The sequence below is a fragment of the Ranitomeya variabilis genome, chromosome 1, assembly GCF_051348905.1.
Source record: "Ranitomeya variabilis isolate aRanVar5 chromosome 1, aRanVar5.hap1, whole genome shotgun sequence".
Taxonomy (NCBI): Eukaryota; Metazoa; Chordata; class Amphibia; order Anura; family Dendrobatidae; genus Ranitomeya; species Ranitomeya variabilis.
In genome coordinates, this window is record NC_135232.1 from 667,674,504 (window position 1) to 667,696,771 (window position 22,268).

The following is a 22,268-nucleotide window of genomic DNA, read 5'->3' on the forward strand; positions in this document are numbered from 1 at the left end:
AAGCTTCACCTGATAACGGAATCATATGACAATTATATATTGAATCATGGTAAGAAAAGTTCATTAATAGCATCAAATGGGTAGAGGAGAATGTCAAATGGTGGTTTGCTCATACTGTGTTTGTATCATCTGGGGATACGATAAGGTATATTATGGTACAGCATGGGGGGCAGACCTGAGAGAAGACGTAGGAAGTCTGTTAAAAAACTAAATGGTCTCTGTACAAATGACCCGATCACAAAATGTCCAAAGAGTGTCTCAAGGGCAATTTTTCCTGTGGTGGGCCGTCCTATCAGTGGTCTGGTGAGTGGTCCTATCAGTGGTCTGGTGGGCGGTCCTATCAGTGGTCTGGTGGGCGGTCCTAACAGTGGTCTAGTGGGCGGTCCTATCATTTGTCTAGTGGGCGGTACTATCAGTGGTCTGGTGGGCAGTCCTATCAGCAGTCTGGTGGGTGGTATTATCAGTGAGTGACAGCTCCGTCTGTATGCACTTTTATACAGAGAAAGTGGGTTTGGACACTGCATTTCTCCAAAAAAGCTTGTATTATGAAGTTTTGCCAAGCATGCATTATTTGGGTAAGATATTGGAACCTCACCTTTACAAACAGATGAATTTACATGGTACCTAAACTTTTAACAATGGATTTACATGACCTGCACTGTATTTATTGTGTGTTTTCAACAATTTCTAACTTTGCTGAAAAGAGACGTGGTTTGATGGAAAACGCGTGTGGCCTCACATGCAACACTGTGATGCAAGTGTTACGGTACCGTCTCACAGTGGCACTTTGGTCGCTACGACGGCACGATCCGTGACGTTCCAGCGATATACATACGATCTCGCTGTGTCTGACACGCTACAGCGATCAGGGACCCCGCTGAGAATCGTACGTCGTAGCAGATCGTTTGAAACTTTCTTTCGTCGCTGGATCTCCCGCTGTCACCCGATCCAGCGATGTGTTCGCTTGTAACCAGGGTAAACATCGGGTTACTAAGCGCAGGGCCGCGCTTAGTAACCCGATGTTTACCCTGGTTACCATTGTAAATGTAAAAAAAAAAAAAAACACTACATACTCACCTTCTGATGTCTGTCACGTCCCTCGCCGTCAGCTTCCCGCACTGACTGTGAGCGCCGGCTGTAAAGTAAAAGCAGAGCACAGCGGTGACGTCACTGCTGTGCTGTGCTTTACAGCCGGTACTGACACAGTCAGTGCGGGAAGCTGACGGCGAGGGACGTGACTGTCACCGGAATGTGAGTATGTAGTGTTTTTGTTTTTTTTACATTTACAATGGTAACCAGGGTAAACATCGGGTTACTAAGCGCGGCCCTGCGCTTAGTAACCCGATGTTTACCCTGGTTACCCGGGGACTTCGGCATCGTTGGTCGCTGGAGAGCGGTCTGTGTGACAGCTCTCCAGCGACCACACAACGACTTACCAACGATCACGGCCAGGTCGTATCGCTGGTCGTGATCGTTGGTAAATCGTTTAGTGTAACGGTACCCTTAGGCATAAAGTCAAACATCTAACCTGTGAAGTAATCCTAAAGTACACAGAATTTATTACACAGCGTAAACCACTATAGTAAATGTGGAGCACATTAGTCTAGTCTCCATTTCCGCTGTCTAAGAATTAATCAATATTGATAACGTCGATATTTTTTTTAATTCCACCTGCAGTTCTGCCTTAAATTCCCCCCTAGAACCAACAAACTGTTGCAGGGGTTTGTGTAAAACACCCTCTTTTGGGCCTCGAAAGCAGCAAAATTGCATGGATTATTTCCAAAAAATAGAGACAGTTGATATATATGAAGTACACCCCAATATGTGATTACATTTCCAAATCTAGCCTTTATAGTGGCTTGTGGTAGAGAAAAACTGGACACATCTCTATATTGATAGGCTAGGGTCACACCAGCGTATTTTCTCTCACCCAAGATAATCGGGCCGATGTGCTATTCCCACTCTGATCAGACTTTGATCACAGTGTGATCTGATTTTTTTGAATGAGTTAAAGAAGGAGAAGAAAAATTCTCCACTGTTTTAGTCGAACTGCAGTCAGATGTCATCCGAATGCAGTCAGATGTTTTCCACACACCCACTGACTTGCACGGACGAGTGCGATCCAATAAACAGATCCAACTCGGGCATTTGGCAATTTTTTCCTCAGATAGACTTGATCTGAGGAAAAAAGTCAAACATGTGCCTGGCCCCATAAAATAACACTGGTCATGTGCACAAGCTCATAGGACAGGTCTTCAATATCAGATGAGTGGCTAAGCTCCATTGAGCACCAAAGACTGGAGACATGACCCGGAAAGATCACATGACCATGAGTGTTAGTGCAGCAACATCACAGCCTCCCATCAGTAGACAGTAGGCAGTCTGGAAAGGGTTAATTATTGGAAACATAAAAATTATACAATAGTTATAGAATGAATGTTAAAAGGAGCCTGCAATTACTGCAAGTTTCTATACTGGAGCATGTAATTTCTGAAACCTGAGGCTTTAAAGGGATTGTCTGGTCTAAGTCAAAAAGTCTGCAGTCACTCTGTGTGACTGCAGACTTGTGAATCCCCTCCAGCTCATGTACTGTACGCTGCGAGGATTCACCGGTTTCTGTGTCGGGACTGGCAGGTACGCATGTGTTATGCATACTCCAGGTCACAGCCCATCTAGTGTTCATGGCCTTGCTCCATAAACTTGAATGAAGGCAGCGCACTCTGATCGGCCATACCCACTGGACATCCGTGTCACCAGTCGGGGCGCGGCCTCGCTCTACGCAAGCGTATGATGCGAGACTGTGCTCACTGGACGGGCTGTGACCGGGAGTATGTGTAACACATACATACCCTCCGGTCCAGGATCAGAAATAGGCGAGTCCCCGCAGCGATGTGGACCAGACATCCCCTATAATCCCCGCAGAGGTGGCTTGAACGTTAATGACCAGGCCAATTTTTACAATTCTGACGACTGTCACTTTATGAGAAAATAACTGAAATGCTGCAACTGATCCCACCGATTCTGAGAATGTTTTCTTATGACATATTGTACTTCATGATGTAACTTGTGTTTATTTGTGAAAAACTGAAATTTGGCGAAAATTGAAACATTTTGCAAATTTTAAAACATTGAATTCTTATGCCCTTAAATCAGAGAGTTATGTCACACAAAATAATTAATAAATAATATTTCCCACATGTCTACTTTACATCAGCACAATTTTTTAAACATTTTTTTTGTTAGGGAGTTATAAGGGTTAAAAGTTGACCAGCAATTTGACGTTTTTCCAACAAAATCATTTTTTTTTATTGACCACCTCACATTTAAAGTGGCTTTCAGGGGTCTATATGACAGAAAATACCCAAAAGTGACACCATTTTAAAAACTACACCCCTCAAGGTACTAAAAACCATATTCATGAAGGAATTTAACTTTTTTCCACAAAACATTTACTTTAGACGCAAATGTTTTAATTTTCACAATGATAACAGGAAAAAATGGACCCCAAAATTTGTTGAGCAATTTCTCCTGAGTATGCAGATACCCCATATGTGGGGGTAAACCACTCGGCAGGCATGGCCGAGCTCAGAAGGGAAGGAGTGCCATTTAACTTTTTGAATGCAAAATTTGCTTTGGAACAATTAGCGGACGCCATGTCGCGTTAGGAGAGCCCCTGAAGTGCCTAAACAGTGAAAATCCTCCACAATTGACCCAATTTTATAAACTACACCCCTCAGGGAACTTATCTAGATGTATTGTGAGCACATTGAACCCCCAGGTGCTTGACAGAAGTTTATAACGTTGAACCTTGAAAAAAAAAAATAAATAAATAAAAATCACATTTTCCCCACAAATGTTTTTTAGCCCCAAATTTTGCATTTTCATAAGGGTAATAGGAGAAATCGCACAATTCAATTTGTTGTGCAATTTCTCCCGATTACGCCGATACACCATATGTAGGAGAAAACTAATGTATGTGTGCACGGCAGGGCTCGGAAGGGAAGGAGCGTAATTTGACTTTTTGAACGAAAAATTTACTGGAATCATTAGCGGACACCATGTCTCATTTGGAGAGCCTTGATGTGCCTAAACAGTGGAAATCCCCCACAAGTGACCCAAGGGTAAGAGGAGAAATTGCACCATACAATTTGATGTGCAATTTCTTCTGAGTATTCCAATACCCCATATGTGGGGGAAAACTACTTTTAGAAACACAGTGCAAAACTCAAAACTCATTTTAAAAACTACATTCCCCAATGAATCCATCTTAGGGTGCAGTGATCATATTGACACCACATGTGCCTCACAGAACTTTATACCATTGAGCAGTGAAGAAAGAATAAATTACATTTTTACAACTAAAATGTTGTTTTAGACCGAAGTTTTTAATTTTAACCCCTTAAGCCCCGAGGGTGGTTTGCACGTTAATGACCGGGCCAATTTTTACAATTCTGACCACTGTCCCTTTGAGGTTATAACTCTGGAACGCTTCAACGGATCTTGGCGATTCTGACATTGTTTTCCCGTGACATATTGTACTTCACGATAGTGATAACATTTCTTCGATATAACTTGCGATTATTTGTGAAAAAAATGGAAATTTGGCGGAAATTTTGAAAATTTCGCAATTTTCCAACTTTGAATTTTTATGCCCTTAAATCACAGAGATATGTCACACAAAATACTTAATAGGTAACATTTCCCACATGTCTACTTTACATCAGCACAATTTTGGAACCAACGTTTTTTTTGTTAGGGAGTTATAAGGGTTAAAAGTTGACCAGCAATTTCTCATTTTTACAACACCATTTTTATTTTTAGAGACCAAATCTCATTTGAAGTCATTTTGAGGGGTCTATATGATAGAAAATACCCAAGTGTGACACCATTCTAAAAACTGCACCCCTCCAGGTGCTCAAAACCACATTCACAAAGTTTATTAACCCTTCAGGTGTTTCACAGGAATTTTTGGAATGTTTAAATAAAAATGAACATTTAACTTTTTTTCACACAAAATTTATTTCAGCTCCAATTTGTTTTATTTTACCAAGGGTAACAGGAGAAAATGGACCCCAAAAGTTGTTGTACAATTTGTCCTGAGTACGCTAATACCCCATATGTGGGGGTAAACCACTGTTTGGGCGCATGGCAGAGCTCGGAAGGGAAGGAGCGCCATTTGACTTTTCAATGCAAAATTGACTGGAATTGAGATAGGACGCCATGTTGCGTTTGGAGAGCCCCTGATGTGCCTAAACATTGAAACCCCCCACAAGTGACACCATTTTGGAAAGTAGACCCCTTAAGGAACTTATCTAGATGTGTGGTGAGCACTTTGACCCAACAAATGCTTCGCAGAAGTTTATAATGCAGAGCCGTAAAAATTAAAAATCATATTTTTTCACAAAAATGATCATTCACCCCCAATTTTTTATTTTCCAAAGGGTAAGAGAAGAAATTGGACCCCAAAATATGTTGTGGAATTTGTCCTGAGTACGCCGATACACCATATGTGGGGGTAAACCACTGTTCTTTTCGCCCCCAATTTTTTATTTTTTCAAGGGTAAGAGGACAAATTGCACAACAACTTTTGTGGTCCAATTTCTTCTGAGTACGCTGATACCAGATATGTGGGGGAAACGACTGTTTGGGCGCATGGCAGAGCTCGGAAGGGAAGGAGCGCCGTTTGACTTTTCAATGCAAAATTGACTGGAATTGAGATGGGACACCATGTCGCGTTTGGAGAGCACCTGATGTGCCTAAACATTAAAAACCCCCACAAGTGACACCATTTTGGAAAGTAGACCCACTAAGGAACTTATCTAGATGTGTTTTGAGAGCTTTAAACCCCCAAGTGTTTCACTACAGTTTATGACGCAGAGCCGTGAAAATAAAAAAAAATTTTAATCACAAAAATGATTTTTTTAGCCCCCAGTTTTGTATCTTCACAAGGGTAACAGAATTGGACCCCAAAAGTTGTTGTCCAATTTGTCCTGAGTACGCTGATACCCGATATGTGGGGGGGGGGGAGAACCACCGTTTGGGCGCATGACAGAGCTCGAAAGGGAAGGAGCACCATTTGGAATGCAGACTTAGATGGATTGGTCTGCAGGCGTCACGTTGCATTTGCAGAGCCCCTGATGTACCCAAACAGTAGAAACCCCCCACAAGTGACCCCATATTGGAAACTAGACCTCCCAAGGAACTTATCTAGATGTGTTGAGAACTTTGTACGCTCAAGTATTTCACTAGTTTATAACGCAGAGCTGTGAAAAAAAAAAAATTTCCACAAAAATTATTTTTTAGCCCCCAGTTTTGTATTTTCCCAAGGGTAACAGTTGAAATTGGACCCCAAAAGTTGTTGTCCAATTTGTCCTGAGTACGCCGATACCCCATATGTGGGGGGGGGACCAATGTTTGGGCGCATGGCAGAGCTCGGAAGGGAAGGAGCGCCATTTGGAATGCAGACTTAGATGGATTGGTCTGCAGGCGTCACGTTGCATTTGCAGAGCCCCTGATGTACCCAAACAGTAGAAACCCCCATAAGTGAACCCATATTGGAAACTAGACCTCCCAAGGAACTTATCTAAATGTGTTGTGAGAACTTTGAACCCCCAAGTGTTTCACTACAGTTTACAACGCAGAGCCGTGAAAATAAAAAATCCTTTTTTTCCCACAAAAATGATTTTTAGCCCCCCAAATTTTTATTTTCCCAAGGGTAACAAGAGAACTTGGACCTCAAAAGTTGTTGTCCAATTTGTCCCGAGTACGCTTGTGGAGAAACGGGTTCAGTGGGTGCTCTCGTCCGCTGGCCCGACTGTCTTTAGCAAGACTGCATGGACCACGACTCATACCACTGAACGCCCGCTCTATCTCCCCGTGGGCAATACACTACACAGACAACACAGGGTTAAGGTAAAACAGTGTGGCAATACTTTATTGAACCACAACACACAACAGCAAACAGAACAATCTCACCATAGCTGGAATTATTTGGTTACATGGGTACATATAAAATATCACTGCGTCTCCACGTCTTTCCAGTATGACACGATGTCAGGGCTCCCAGGGTCACATGGGCGCATATAAAAGATCAAGGCGTCTCCATGTATTTCCAGTATGACATGATGTCAGAGCTCCCAGGGTCGCTACTCCATCTGTGTATGAACGCACAGAGAAGGGGTAACGACAAGCATAGGGAGATGACCAAGAACTGTCCATAGAGTCGATACAAGGTCCAAAGCCAGTTGACTCGAGAGTCACCACCTGGCTTATCTGACCATCTCCATGGAACCAGGCGACCAGCGGGTCCCAACCCTGGCTTTCTCCAAACATATCCATGGTTCAGAGATGGTCACTGGATCAGATCTGTGTCCTTCCAACCGGAGCCGAAAACCCCTAGGTTGTATCCTATAGAATCCTAGATCAGTGTCCCTAGTGATGGTGCCATGATGAATTAACTGCAGTCCTTTCTCTTGTCTGTGGTTTGCAGAATGTCTGGCTGATAGCTCTGTGTTACTTCATACTCCCAGGATGTGATCTCTGAGTCATTTTATACCCAAGGCATGTAAGCTATTTTTAGAATTACCCAGGGTCTTTCAATCCAACATCAAGATAAGGTAAACAATGGTGATGGGATTAAGTAGCACTATTAGCATATAAGCACACATCAATAAACAAAGCTTAACACACTCAATGTACAGTCACTATTACAGACTTAGGGTATGTGCACACGTTCAGGATTTCTTGCAGAAATTTCCTGAAGAAAACCGGAAATTTTCTGCAAGAAATCCGCATTTTTTTTTTTGCGTTTTTTTTCCGTTTTTTTCGCGTTTTTTTAGCATTCTGCAAGCGTAATTAGCTTGCAGAATGCTAAAGTTTTCCAAGCGATCTGTAGCATCGCTTGGAAAACTGACTGACAAGTTGGTCACACTTGTCAAACATAGCGTTTGACAAGTGTGACCAACTTGTTACTATAGATGCTGCTTTTGCAGCATCTATAGTAAAAGATAGAACGTTTAAAAATAATAAAAAAAATAAAAAAAATGCTTATACTCACCTGCAGACATCAGATCTCCTCACCGGCGTCCATTCCTATAGCTGATGTGTGCGCGCAGGGCCTTCCATGACGTCACGGTCACGTGAGCGGTCTCGACCAATCACAGGACAGTGACGTCATTCGGCAAGGTCCTTCTCCGCACACCAGCTACAGGAACCAGCCAGCGTGCAGCACAGAGGCGGGAACACTGCGCTGGACATCGAGGGTGAGTATAGGACTGTTTTTTATTTTATTTCTTATTTTTTGACCACTTATATGGTGCCCAGTGCGTGGAGGAGAGTTTCCTCTCCTCCACCCTGGGTACCAACCGCACATAATCTGCTTACTTCCCGCATCGTGGGCACAGCCCCGTGCGGGAAGTAAGCAGATCAATGGACCCCTAGGTGTGCGGAATCCCCGCAATTCCGCATTTTTAATGAACATGTTGCTTTTTTTTCCGCTATGCGATTTTTTCGCGGAAAAAATCGCAACATTTGCACAAAAAATGCGGAATACCTTGTAAATAATAGGAGGCATATGTTAGCGTTTTTTTCGCGTTTTTATCACGTTTTTATAGCGAAAAAACGCGAAAAAAACGCTAAAAATCCTGAACGTGTGCACATGGCCTTAAGGTACCTTCACATTAAGCGATGCTGCAGCGATAGCGACAACGATGCCGATCGCTGCAGCGTCGCTGTTTGATCGCTGGAGAGCTGTCACACAGACCGCTCTCCAGTGACCAACGATGCCGAGGTCCCCGGGTAACCAGGGTAAACATCGGGTTACTAAGCGCAGGGCCGCGCTTAGTAACCCGATGTTTACCCTGGTTACCAGCGTAAAATGTAAAAAAAAAAAACAGTACATACTTACATTCGCGTCCCCCGGCGTCCGCTTCCTGCACTGACTGAGCGCCGGCCCTAACAGCAGAGCGGTGACGTCACCGCTGTGCTGCACTTTCACTTTCACTTTACGGCGCTCAGTCAGTGTGGGAAGCGGACGCCGGGGGACGCGAAGGTGAGTATGTACTGTTTGTTTTTTTTACATTTTACACTGGTAACCAGGGTAAACATCGGGTTACTAAGCGCGGCCCTGCGCTTAGTAACCCGATGTTTACCCTGGTTACCAGTGTAAAACATCGCTGGTATCGTTGCTTTTGGTGTCAAACACGACGATACACGCCGGTCTGACGACCAAATAAAGTTCTGAACTTTGTTCAACGACCAGCGATATCACAGCAGGATCCTGATCGCTGCTGCGTGTCAAACTAAACGATATCGCTAGCCAGGACGCTGCAACGTCACGGATCGCTAGCGATATCGTTTAGTGTGACGGTACCTTTACACAGTATGTTAGATAGTATATCAGTGGGCAAGTTTGTCTTCTTGACCCACCAGACATAAACACTTAAATTCACAAGCCAATATACAGATAAAAAGCCAGTTCTTTTGTTTTTGCAAAACATGGTTGTCTGGGAAATTAAGATTCAATCTGGTTTCTTCACAACGCTGATACCCCATATGTTGGGGTAAACCCCTGTTTGGGCGCACGGGAGAGCTCGGAAGGGAAGGAGCACTGTTTTACTTTTTCAAGGCAGAATTGGCTGGAATTGAGATCGGACGCTATGTCGCGTTTGGAGAGCCCCAGATGTGCCTAAACAGTGGAAACTCCCCAATTCTAACTGAAACCCTAATCCAAACACGCCCCTAACCCTAATCCCAATGGCAACCCTACCCACACCCCTAACCCTGACACACCCCTAACTCTAATCCCAACCGTAAATGTAATCCAAACCCTAACCCTATCTTTAGCCCCAACCCTAACTTTAGCCCACACCCTAACCCTAACTTTAGCCCTAACTTTAGCCCCAACCCTAGCCCCAACCCTAACCCTAGCCCTAACCCTAGCCCTAACTCTAACCCTAGCCCTAACCCTAACGGGAAAATGGAAATAAATACATTGTTTTAATTTTATTATTTTTCCCTAACTAAGGGGGTTATGAAGGGGGGTTTGATTTACTTTTATAGCAGTTTTTTATAGCGGATTTTTATGATTGGAAGCTGTCACATACTAAAAGACGCTTTTTATAGCAAAAAAGTTTTTGCGTCTCCACATTTTGAGACCTATAATTTTTCCATATTTTGGTCCACAGAGTCATGTGAGGTCTTGTTTTTTGTGGGACGAATTGACGTTTTTATTGGTAACATTTTCGGGCACGTGACATTTTTTGATCGCTTTTTATTCTGATTTTTGTGAGGCAGAATGACCAAAAACCAGCTATTCATGAATTTCTTTTGGGGGAGGCGTTTATACCGTTCCGCGTTTGGTAAAATTGATAAAGCAGTTTTATTCTTCGGGTCAGTACGATTACAGCGATACCTCATTTATATCATTTTTTTATGTTTTGGCGCTTTTATACGATAAAAACTATTTTATAGAAAAAATAATTATTTTGGCATCGCTTTATTCTGAGGACTATAACTTTTTTATTTTTTCGCTGATGATGCTGTATGGCGGCTCGTTTTTTGCGGTACAAGATGGCGTTTTCAGCGGTACCATGGTTATTTATATCCATCTTTTTGATCGGGTGATATTCCACTTTTTGTTCGGCAGTATGATAATAAAGCGTTGTTTTTTGCCTCTTTTTTTTTTTACGGTGTTCACTGAAGGGGTTAACTAGTGGGACAGTTTTATAGGTCGGGTCATTACGGACGCGGCGATACTAAATATGTGTACTTTTACTGTTTGTTTTTTTATTTAGATAAAGAAATGTATTTATGGGAATAATTTTTGTTTTCTTTATTTAGGAATTTATTTATTTTTTTTAATTTTTTTACACATGAGGAAATTTTTTTTTTTACTTTTTTACTTTGTCCCAGGGGGGGGACATCACAGATCGCTGATCTGACAGTTTGCACAGCGATCTGACTTACAGTGCTGCAGGCTTACCAGCGCCTGCTCTGAGCAGGTGCTTGGTAAGCCACCTCCCTGCAGGACCCGGATGCAGCCCCGCGGCCATTTTGGATCCGGGGCCTGCAGGGAGAGGAGGTAAGAGAAGCTCGGAGCAACGCGATCACATCTCGTTGCGCCGGGGGTCTCAGGGAAGCCCGCAGGGAGCCCCCTCCCTGCGCGATGCTTCCCTATACCGCCGGAACACTGCGATCATGTTTGATCGCGGTGTGTCGGGGGTTAATGTGCCGGGGGCAGTCTGTGACCGGTCCTGGCACATAGGGCCGGATGTCAGCTGCGATAGTCAGCTGACACCCGGCCGCGATCGGCCGCGCTCCCCCCGTGAGCGCGGCCGATCGCATATGACGTACTATCCCGTCACTGGGAATTAAGTCCCAGGTCACCTTGACGGGACAGTACGTCATATGGGATTAAGGGGTTAAACTTAGGTCCATTTTTTCCTGAGTGCGCATATACCCTACAAGTAATTGGGAAATATTTTTCAGGCACAGTGAAAAGCGTAGAAGGGAAGGAGCACCATACTATAGTGCAGATTTTACTGCAATGGTTTTCGGGGGCCATGTCAACTGGGAGAGCCCCTGAGTTGCAGGAACAGCAGACATCCCCATTAAGCAACCCCATTTTACAAACTACACCTCTCAAATTCATCTAGGGGTGCATAATGACACCACGGGTGTGTCACAGAATTTTATAGCAATGTGAAGCATAGCAGTGAAGAAAAAATAATTACAGTTTTACCACTAAAATTTTGTTTTAGCCCCAGATTTCACATTTTTACTCAAGAAGTGAGTAAAAATGGCACCATAATATGTCCCACAATTTCTACTGAATGTGGCAATACCCCATATGTGGCTATATATTAATGCTTAGCCACACAGAGACTTGGGAGGGACAGAGAGTCTCCTGGAGCACAGATTTTCCTAGAATAGTTTGTAGACTCCGTATACAGAGCCACTAAGTGCTAGAAGATATAACATATACAGCCCACTATGGACAAAACAAGAGACGGTCTCCCCCACACGCACATAGCAATGTGTCCCATATATCAAGAACAAAGGGGATCGTCTCACTACCTTATAGAAAGGACACTCCCACAGGCATACATAAATCCCAAAAGAAAAAATGGAGTATAAGTCCAGGCCTTTTTGTAAAAAGGATATATCAAATAACTTTTTATTAAGCAATTTACATATACATATAACAAAAAATATGAAAAAGCAATTCAGTAAAGGAACACAATTAGAAACACTGAAAAGACAGTGATATCCCTAAGGTACAACTGCAATAGTATAACGTATAAGGTGCAAAAAATAGTGCAAGTCACAGGTTCAGTGTAAGATAGGGGCAACGGGTACCTATAATAAACCCTATAGTAGGGCTGCCATCAGAATAATCAGCGGGTACCGTGCACCAGATACCCCAACCCGCGCCCTCCAATCTTACCCATCATGCAGAGTACCGGGGGTCACCGTCCACGCCCCAACGCACGTTTCGCGTTAGGCTTCGTCAGGGGGCCCCCTGACGAAGCCTAACGCGAAACGTGCGTTGGGGCGTGGACGGTGACCCCCGGTACTCTGCATGATGGGTAAGATTGGAGGGCGCGGGTTGGGGTATCTGGTGCACGGTACCCGCTGATTATTCTGATGGCAGCCCTACTATAGGGTTTATTATAGGTACCCGTTGCCCCTATCTTACACTGAACCTGTGACTTGCACTATTTTTTGCACCTTATACGTTATACTATTGCAGTTGTACCTTAGGGATATCACTGTCTTTTCAGTGTTTCTAATTGTGTTCCTTTACTGAATTGCTTTTTCATATTTTTTGTTGTTATATGTATATGTAAATTGCTTAATAAAAAGTTATTTGATATATCCTTTTTACAAAAAGGCCTGGACTTATACTCCATTTTTTCTTTTGGGATTTATAAGTGCTAGAAGAGCAGAATTCCTTCCTCAAGAGACCCCATTTTGGAAATCATACCCTTTTGAGAATTTATCTACAGGTATAACGATGATTTGGTACCATAGGAGTTTTACAGTAACAAGCAGCAATGAACGTTGCCAAGTGAAAATTGAAAATTGCTGTTGTAGTGACCAGTACGTTGCAGTGACCAGTACATTATTCCCAGTTCATGCTGCTGGAGACAGACAACCTTAAATTAGGCCAGCTCTCATCACTTTAGAAATGCCAAACATGTGGATGCTGTATGTGGTTAAAGCACAATGGGGCTTAAAAGGGAGGGGGCATTTGGATTTTGGAGCACAGAATTTGCTGAATTATCTTTTCGAGGGTGAGAAGCCATTTCACTTTTCCAGAGCCTTTGTGCTACCAGTAAAGTGGAAGAGCCTATATTTCCGATGACGGACCCAAGTGGGAACTTGCTTTTTTCGTGAATTGAGTTGACGCTTTTGTTAGGAACATTTTACATAACGTTTGGGATCACACTTATCCGGCGCTCTACGCTGAGCACTTACATCAGGGTATCTAAATGTCTGAGTGACGTGATTCAGATGAAACCCCCGAGGGATTCATTCACTATAGTGAGGCAGCCGTTACTCAGTCTGTTCAGTGGTGTCCTTTTCAGAAGTGCACAAAACTGTGTCTGACAGCACTTTTATGCGTGCCTAAAAAGACACCACCGAATCACAGGTCCTATGGCGTCCACAGTTCCTCCATCTGCCTCAATATAGGGAATCTTCTGACGGGGGTTCCGTCTTAATCATGTATTTCAGAGATTTACACGGAAACCCCAGTGTAAGCGCTCAGTGTAGAGCGCTGGATAAATGTATGCCAAGCCTTGCTGCGATCTTTGGAAGGCAGAATGAATAAATCAACAGCATGTGAAGAATTTGTTTAATATTTTTTTTTATGCCGTTCCTCGTGTGATATAAGTGATTAGGTGACTTTATTCTTTGGGTCGGTGCGATTACAATGGGTTGGTGTGATTTATATCGGGTTTTTATGTTCGGCTGCTGTTACACACTATAAGTTGCTTTATATTGCAAAAAATAGTTTTTGCATCACCATATTTTGAGAGCTATAATGTTTCCATATTTCAGCCCATAGAGTCATGTGAGGGCTTGTTTTTTGCGGGACGAGGTGACGTTTTTTTAAGTACCATTTTCAGACAGATGACATTTTTGATCGCTTTCCACTCAGATTTTTGGGAGGCAGAATTAACAAAGATCCAACAATTCAGGATTTTCTTGTTTGTTTTAGTTTTGTTCTGCGTATGCTAAAATTGGTAAGGCAGCTTAAGGCTATGTGCACATGTCCGGAATTGCCGTGGAAATTTATGCGGCAATTCCGGAACTCCCTGCCGCGGGAAAAACGCATGCGGAATTGGCATGCGGTTTCCCGCTAAACACTAACGTTTTGCAAGCGTAACTAGCTTGCAGAATGCTAGCGTTTTTCAGGCGATTTGTAGCATCGCTTGGAAAACTGATTGACAGGTTGGTCACACTTGTCAAACATAGTGTTTGACAAGTGTAACCAACTTTGTACTATTGATGCTGCCTATGCAGCATCAATAAGTAAAAAGATATAATGTTAAAAATAAAAAAAATCGTGATATTCTCACCTTCCGGCGTCCCCCGCAGCCTTCCCGCTCCTCGCGATGCTCCCGTTCCCAATAATGCCAAGCGGCAATGACCCCAGATGACGTAGCGGTCGCGAGACCGCACGTCATCACAGGTCATTCTCGCAATGCATTATTGGGAACGGAAGCATCGCAAGGAGAAGGAACGCTGCAAGACGCTGGAAGGTGAGAATATCACGATTTATTATTTTAGTTCTTTTTTTTTTTTTTTTAACAATTATGTGGTTCCCAGGGCCTGGAGGAGAGTCTCCTCTCCTCCACCCTGGGTACCATCCGCATATGATCCGCTTACTTCCCGCATGGTGGGCATAGCCACATGCGATAAGTGGATCAATGCATTCTTATGTGTGCGGAATCCCCGTGATTCCGCACAAAGAATGAACATACTGCGTTTTTTTCCAGAATGCGATTCCGCTGCGGAAAAAAACACAGCATGTGCACAAAAAATGCGGATTGCATTCTAATAAATAGGATGCTTAATGTATGCGTTTTTTTCGCGGTTTTGTCACGTTTTTATGGTGAAAAAACGTGAAAAAAATGCAAAAATTCCTGAACATGTGCACATAGCCTTCTTCGGGTCAGTATGATTACAGCAATACCTTATTTATATATTTTTTTTTTTCGGTTTTGGCGCTTTTACACAATAAAAACTATTTTAGAGAAAAAATTATTATTTTTGAATTACTTTATTCTGAGAGTTATAACTTTTTATTTTTACACTGATGGAGCTGTATGGCGGCTTGTTTTTTTGCAGGACAAGCTGACGTTTTCAGCGTTAACATTTTTTTTGCTTGGATACAGCTGTGCTTAGTCTGACAATATCAAATGTGTGTACTTTTATTGTTTAAAAAAAAAATTAATAAAAATATTTATTCATGGGTACAATATATTTGAATTTTTTTCCATTTTAAAAAAAATATTTTTACAATTGTGTGAAACCTTATTTCACTTTGTCCCACTATGGGACTTTCATTTTTTGCAGGCTGATCGCTTGTATGACTTGGGGATACAGGAGCATCTCTATGCTATGCAAGCTGTCATCGCTTCACTGACAGGCAAACTTGCTACATCATGCTCTGAGCATGATCAAGCAACTTTGCTAGCTCTGATGACCCAGATGTCATCATGACAACATCAGGTCACCATGGCAACAATCGGGACCCCGCGATGACATTGTGGGGTGTCTGATCCAAGGGCAGAAGGGCTTTCTTCCCTCTGCCTGCTCTTGAAATGCTGCGATCGATTTTGAGGGGGTTAAAGTTAAAGGGGGTTCCATATATTCTGGAGCTGCCCAAAAGTTAAAACACTATGGAAACAGATCTTCCCGGTGATAAACACACTCGCCAACAAAGACCTCGTGATAACTCCACAGATGGCCCTACTCTCAATAGATATGGAAGAAATCGACTCATCAATCAGACACGTTATTATTCACCTTCTCCTGGTCGTTAAAAACTCCTTGGCCTTTTTCTGGAAGAAGCCAGAGTTACCAAGACTCCCCGACATTATGGACAAGATGTATCTACACAACTCCATGAAACTTCGTTTTGCAACAAAGAACTGTCTCACGAAATACTCTAAAAAATGGGACCGCTGGAACACATCATTCCCAAACCCATAGCTCCATCCTCAATTCAAATATCCCTTTTCCTCAGTATCCAAACTGACATTGTTATATAGTTGGTCTGAGTGGTACACTCCACATTCCAATTTTAAGTGTTAGATGCGTTAAGATTATACTGTTAGTTAGATTCATTGGGTTCAATGTTCTATTCAAAATGTTGTTCATATGTATCCTTATTGTGCTCTCTAAATTTTAATTACCCTCACTTTACCCGCCCATCACCCCTCCCCTCCAGCCCTATAATCCCCTTTTTCTGTTATGTTAAAACCAATGAATATACTTGAAATAATTAAAAAAAAAGGGGGGAGGGGGAGGCCCGGGAGCGGTGCAAGACCACTTTTGGCACCGACTGACAAGATCAGGCGTGCACATTGCGTGGTCAAGTACAAGGTCACAGAGACATATAGATACATTTCAGGAGGTAAAGGGGTTGTTTTAAAATTTGCTACTTATTAAAATTTGCAGCTGTTCTTGAGATGTTAACACTTTTCTTTTGTTTACAACTCATTGCCTAGGAGTCCGACCACTGCTGTTGTTTAATTTGTAAGCAGTGCGCTGAAACTGACTGGGATTAGGGATTAACACAAGTACTGTAGAGTCCGTAAGCAAAACCTCTGACTCCTGAATTTCCCTGACTCAGACTCCACAGCCCTGCCTCACTACTGAGTATGTACATAAAGTGCAGCACAGATTCATCTCATCTAAGACTCCACAGCACTGGTCACTACTGAGCATGTACATAAAGTACAGCACAGATTCATCTCATCTACGACTCCACAGCACTGGTCACTACTGAGCATGTACATAAAGTACAGCACAGATTCATCTCATCTATGACTCCACAGCACTGGTCACTACTGAGCATGTAGATAAAGGGCAGCAGATTCATCTCATCTATAACTCCACGGCACTGGTCACTACTGAGCGTGTACATAAAGTAGCACAGATTCATCTCATCTATGACTCCACAGCACTGGTCACTACTGAGCATGTACATAAAGTGCAGCACAGATTCGTCTCATCTACGACTCCACAGCACTGGTCACTACTGAGCATGTACATAAAGTACAGCACAGATCCATCTCATCTATAACTCCACGGCACTGGTCACTACTGAGCGTGTACATAAAGTAGCACAGATTCATCTCATCTATGACTCCACAGCACTGGTCACTACTGAGCATGTACATAAAGTGCAGCACAGATTCGTTTCATCTATGACTCCACAGCAAAACCTGCACTTTACTACTGAACTCGCAGTTAGAGGTCGGCCACTTTCTCTTTGTTAGTGCTGCTTTCCTAACACACTGACCAGCACTTCAGTCCATACAATGGCTGCTGGTGGAGGAGCATGTGACTAGACCTCTCTTTTTCTGAGCTCCTCTTAGCTAATTTATGACCACAGACCATATTAAAGTTGAATGTGCAGTGAACAAAGAGCCTGGAAAAGCAAAATGGTGCAAAATATGCTATGAAACCTATTTGCAAAAATTATTTTTAGCCCAAAATACATGTATTTAAGTGAAAAAAATTGCCACTAAAGGTGGCCAACCCCTTTAAACTGTGACTGACTCAACCCATCACTAGACGGAGCTTAATAAATTATTTGAATGAATATACAGTATGCCACTAGTTCCTATTAAAATAAAGTCTTATTTGGCCCCCAGGGACTTAACATTACTGTCGAACACACAGACCAATTTTGGAGAAAGCGGCTGATTGGGAAGGAAAAGGCATATTCAGTACCGTACTTGACTACTTCTAACATGTCTGGTCCCACGCACAATGAAAGAAGCAATGATGCAATGATTAGTTTACTGGGGTGAACATTTTACCTACTGGTTTTAGTTGCAAAACTAAGCAAAATCTTTTCGTTCTTTTGTTTATTATCAGTAACTTATACCTTCTACTATAGACTAGAGTTGGTGTGAATCAATTCACAGGACCCAGTTCATCGGCCATGTTAATCTACGTAGGCTAGATTTGCACCCCGAGAACCGCCTCTTACCTGACGTCATGCGCAGCTCTTCTTATGATTAGCCGGTCTGGGGCGATGTCATGTACAGTATATATCACGCCACAATTGTGATGTCATGCAAAGCTGGCTAATTAAAAGAGAAGCTACAGAAGCCGGTAGTTAGGATCTGGAGCTCAGGTCTCCCATCCAGCAGCCGCAGATTGATGACTGGATCCTGCGAATCAGTTGTCACCAACTACTTCTTGCTTGCTTTAAGTTTTTAGGGTTTTTTTTAGCTTTAGATTGATCCAATGAAAAGGCAAGACACCTCACCACACCTGCAGTAATATCATCCAGGGAATTGCTCGGCAGCCAGAGCAGACGTAAAGGCACAATTTGAAGCAGGCACTCCATCTTCATTGGTGAAATTATTATAGATCCATTTGCTAAGACAACATTAAAACCGGTATCTAAACATCTGACGTGTTTTGGAACGCTATGAATAAGGAATCTACTTCTGAAACGCGTCAGCTGTTTGGATACCTGCTTTAATGTGGTCTTTGCACACGGATCAATAATAAAGAATATATCCAAGGAAAACAGAGTGCAGGCTTCTCTATGAGTAATAACAGATTGACACTTGCTGCTCTGTAGAGATCACTTCTCAGCAGTCACATCATTTTCCGCACAGGCAAGGATAGAATGAAAGGTATTACCTGTATATACAGAACAGCACTGTCACATCTCCACTAGAGCCTGCTCCTGCGACAGCTGCTTCTGTCACAAGGTGTTGCCGTATTCACTCTGCGGGCGGACCTCGTGATAAAAGAGATGTCGGAACCAGAATCTCTGGATGGCAGGCTCTGTGCAGCCACAGGTTTGGGTGGCTGGGATCAGTTCTGTGGGTGTGTGTGCAGTCCAGCTGAAGTTATCAGCTCCCTTCTCGAAGCTGCCAGGAATAGTTTTCTGCTTCCCTGGTTTGGACTGTGTTTTCTGCCCTTGTGAAGCATTTCTGCTTTCCTGTTTTGACCTCGACTTGTTTACTGATGATTTTCCTGCCTTACGATTTGATACCTTTGCTGCCCTCTTGGTTTTACATAGCTACCTGACTATCCTTGTTGCCAGTTTGCGCCACAGAACAGCTTCTGACTCTTTGGCCTTTGCCCAGGGACCTCTGTGTAAGTCCAGATCCCTGTATAAGGATTAAACGGTGAAGGCTTGGAAAATCTCAGAGTTCTGGAAAATTGAGTAGCTTATGCCAAACCTGTTCACGGTAGCCATTTTAGACGTGCCAGGTGACCTCTGCCCAGATCATGAACATGCTGGGGGGGTGGTTCTTGTTGTTTTGGGAAAAATTGTGGCAGAAAAGGTGACAAAACATTGGAATACAGTCTTATTTTAAAACTACATTGTAGGGACTAACAACCTGGATCATCTATCAGAGAGAAGCAATTTTTATTTTATTTACCAGCCCAACATCCAGAGTGAATGCCAAGTTAATAAATTGATATGACAAGGTCATACCTCCACAGGAGAAAGGCTACTAAATAAAGTAAGGACACAAGATTTTTGGAAACCAGCAGACATGTATAAAAACTGAATTATCATTCCTGTTTATAGCACTTGGACATATTCATCTTTCCTCCATTGTCGGTATACTTTAGCGCACATTAATAACAGAGTCTTCAGCTCCAGCGCTGCCTCATGTGTGTACAAAGATATAATCAGACAAATATATACAGAAGCTCAGGTAAGAAATATAGGAGCGCATCGAGCTGCATGCAAAACAGCATCATAGGACAGAGATTTAACTGGCCTTCTGCAACCGTACCCTGCCACGATGTTATACATCTCTCATCAGATTTTACAGTTTCCACTGATTAAATATATATTGACTCATAAAGTAGCGTCGTTACATCAATCGTCAGCAGATGCAGAGAGGTGTCATTTAAATATTAAGTATCGTATAAAAATGGCAGCTTGATTGTTTGGAGGTAATAATGTGCTACTGGTTATTGCAACATTTCCCTAATGCATTAAGCAGCGCTCACATTGAGGACACAATAAGGCCCAGGGCACAGAGGAGGGGGATATGTAAAGGATGACGACTAGAGGAGATGGTGGGAGGAAAAATAGGAAGCAGAATTAAATCTAAACATAAACTTCTTTGTATAATTCATGCTCTGCTTGTGTTTTCTTTGATGGCGACATTAAATATTCCCTTGTTTTATGCTATAAGCACTCTCAATTTCTGCAGGAATACATATTCATGTATGAACCCGAGAGAAGATTATGGTAGTAGGCGATGATAGTGCCACCTCCACACAATGGCGCTGACGGATGAATATTATTGATCAGTACAAAATACCAGTCAGTCACAAGGATTGGTAAAGGTTGCTACAAACGATGAATACCGATTCTCCAAACACTTGTAATCGTCTGATGATTGCCAGATAGAGGCAACTAACTGCCCCATTTATGACCCAAAATAATTGGGTATAAGACATCACAAAATCTATTCACCCACCAAACACTGCGAAATCATACACAGCCATACATTTGAGCTAAGCGGGTATCTAGTTTAGGAGATCGCCAGTTGTGCACATAGTTGCAGCCATATACAAGAATGTTGGCTGAACCAAACAATTTCGGCAGGGCAATTTGACTATTTCGTGAAATAGGAAGTCTGACTCTCTTTTATGACGCATGTTGGGGAAGAATGCGTCGTCATGTTGAATTTCAATCTACCCAATCCTTTGGTGCTAACAGTGTCCAGCAGTAGCTTATTTTTCTCTCCTAATGAACACGTGCACGCTAGGCCATTATGAGGATATCAAGCATACATGTTATTTAGGTTTTACTACTATGGCACAATAACAACTACTAAAACATTATAGCTTTTTGTGTCTCCATGTTCAAAGAGCCATAGCTATTTTATTCTTCCGTCGATTGAGCGGTGTTAAGGTTTGTTTTTTTGCTAAATAGACTGACTTTTTCACTGGAAGTCTTTGGGAAACATACAACTTTTAGATAAGTTTCTAATCCATTTATTTTGGTGGCATGATAAAAAAACAGCAATTTTGCCATGGTTTCTTTTTACGTCATTTATTTGCAGGACTAAACAAAAGCATGATATAGAGTTGAAACCGACTGACAGTCCCTTAGACTTCACAGAGTCTGATATGGTGCTTTGCAATCTACACTGTGCCAACACTAAATACACAGGTCTGCAAGGGTAACATTGTTTAAAACGTAAGAGGTGATGTTTATATACTTGGCGGAATGTACTGGAGGGGCATCATACTGTATGTGGCGGAATGTACTGGAGGGGCATCATACTGTGTGTGGCGGAATGTACTGGAGGGGCACCATACTGTATGTGGCGGAATGTACTGGAGGGGCACCATACTGTATGTGGGCGAATGTACTGGGGGGCATCATACTGTATGTGGCGGAATGTACTGGAGGGGCATCATACTGTGTGTGGCGGAATGTACTGGAGGGGCACCATACTGTATGTGGCGGAATGTACTGGAGGGGCACCATACTGTATGTGGGGGAATGTACTGGGGGGCATCATACTGTATGTGGCGGAATGTACTGGAGGGGCATCATACTGTGTGTGAGGGAATGTACTGGGGGGCATCATACTGTATGTGGCGGAATGTACTGGAGGGGCATCATACTGTGTGTGGGGGAATGTACTGGGGGCATCATACTGTGTGTGAGGGAATGTACTGGGGGGCATCATACTGTATGTGGGGGAATGTACTGGGGGCATCATACTGTGTGTGGCGGAATGTACTGGAGGGGCACCATACTGTATGTGGCGGAATGTACTGGAGGGGCACCATACTGTATGTGGGGGAATGTACTGGGGGGCATCATACTGTATGTGGCGGAATGTACTGGAGGGGCATCATACTGTGTGTGAGGGAATGTACTGGGGGGCATCATACTGTATGTGGCGGAATGTACTGGAGGGGCATCATACTGTGTGTGGGAGAATGTACTGGGGGCATCATACTGCATGTGGCGGAATGTACTGGAGGGCATCATACTGTATGTGGGGGCATGTACTGGG

General features: G+C 43.0%; 1 protein-coding gene across 3 annotated transcripts in view; it reads right to left on the minus strand.

Moving 5' to 3' along the window:
- The window catches only part of CDIN1 (CDAN1 interacting nuclease 1), a 494,484-nt gene that overhangs the window by 293,712 nt on the left and 178,504 nt on the right, over window positions 1-22,268 (minus strand). The gene's annotated exons all lie outside the window — the stretch shown is intronic.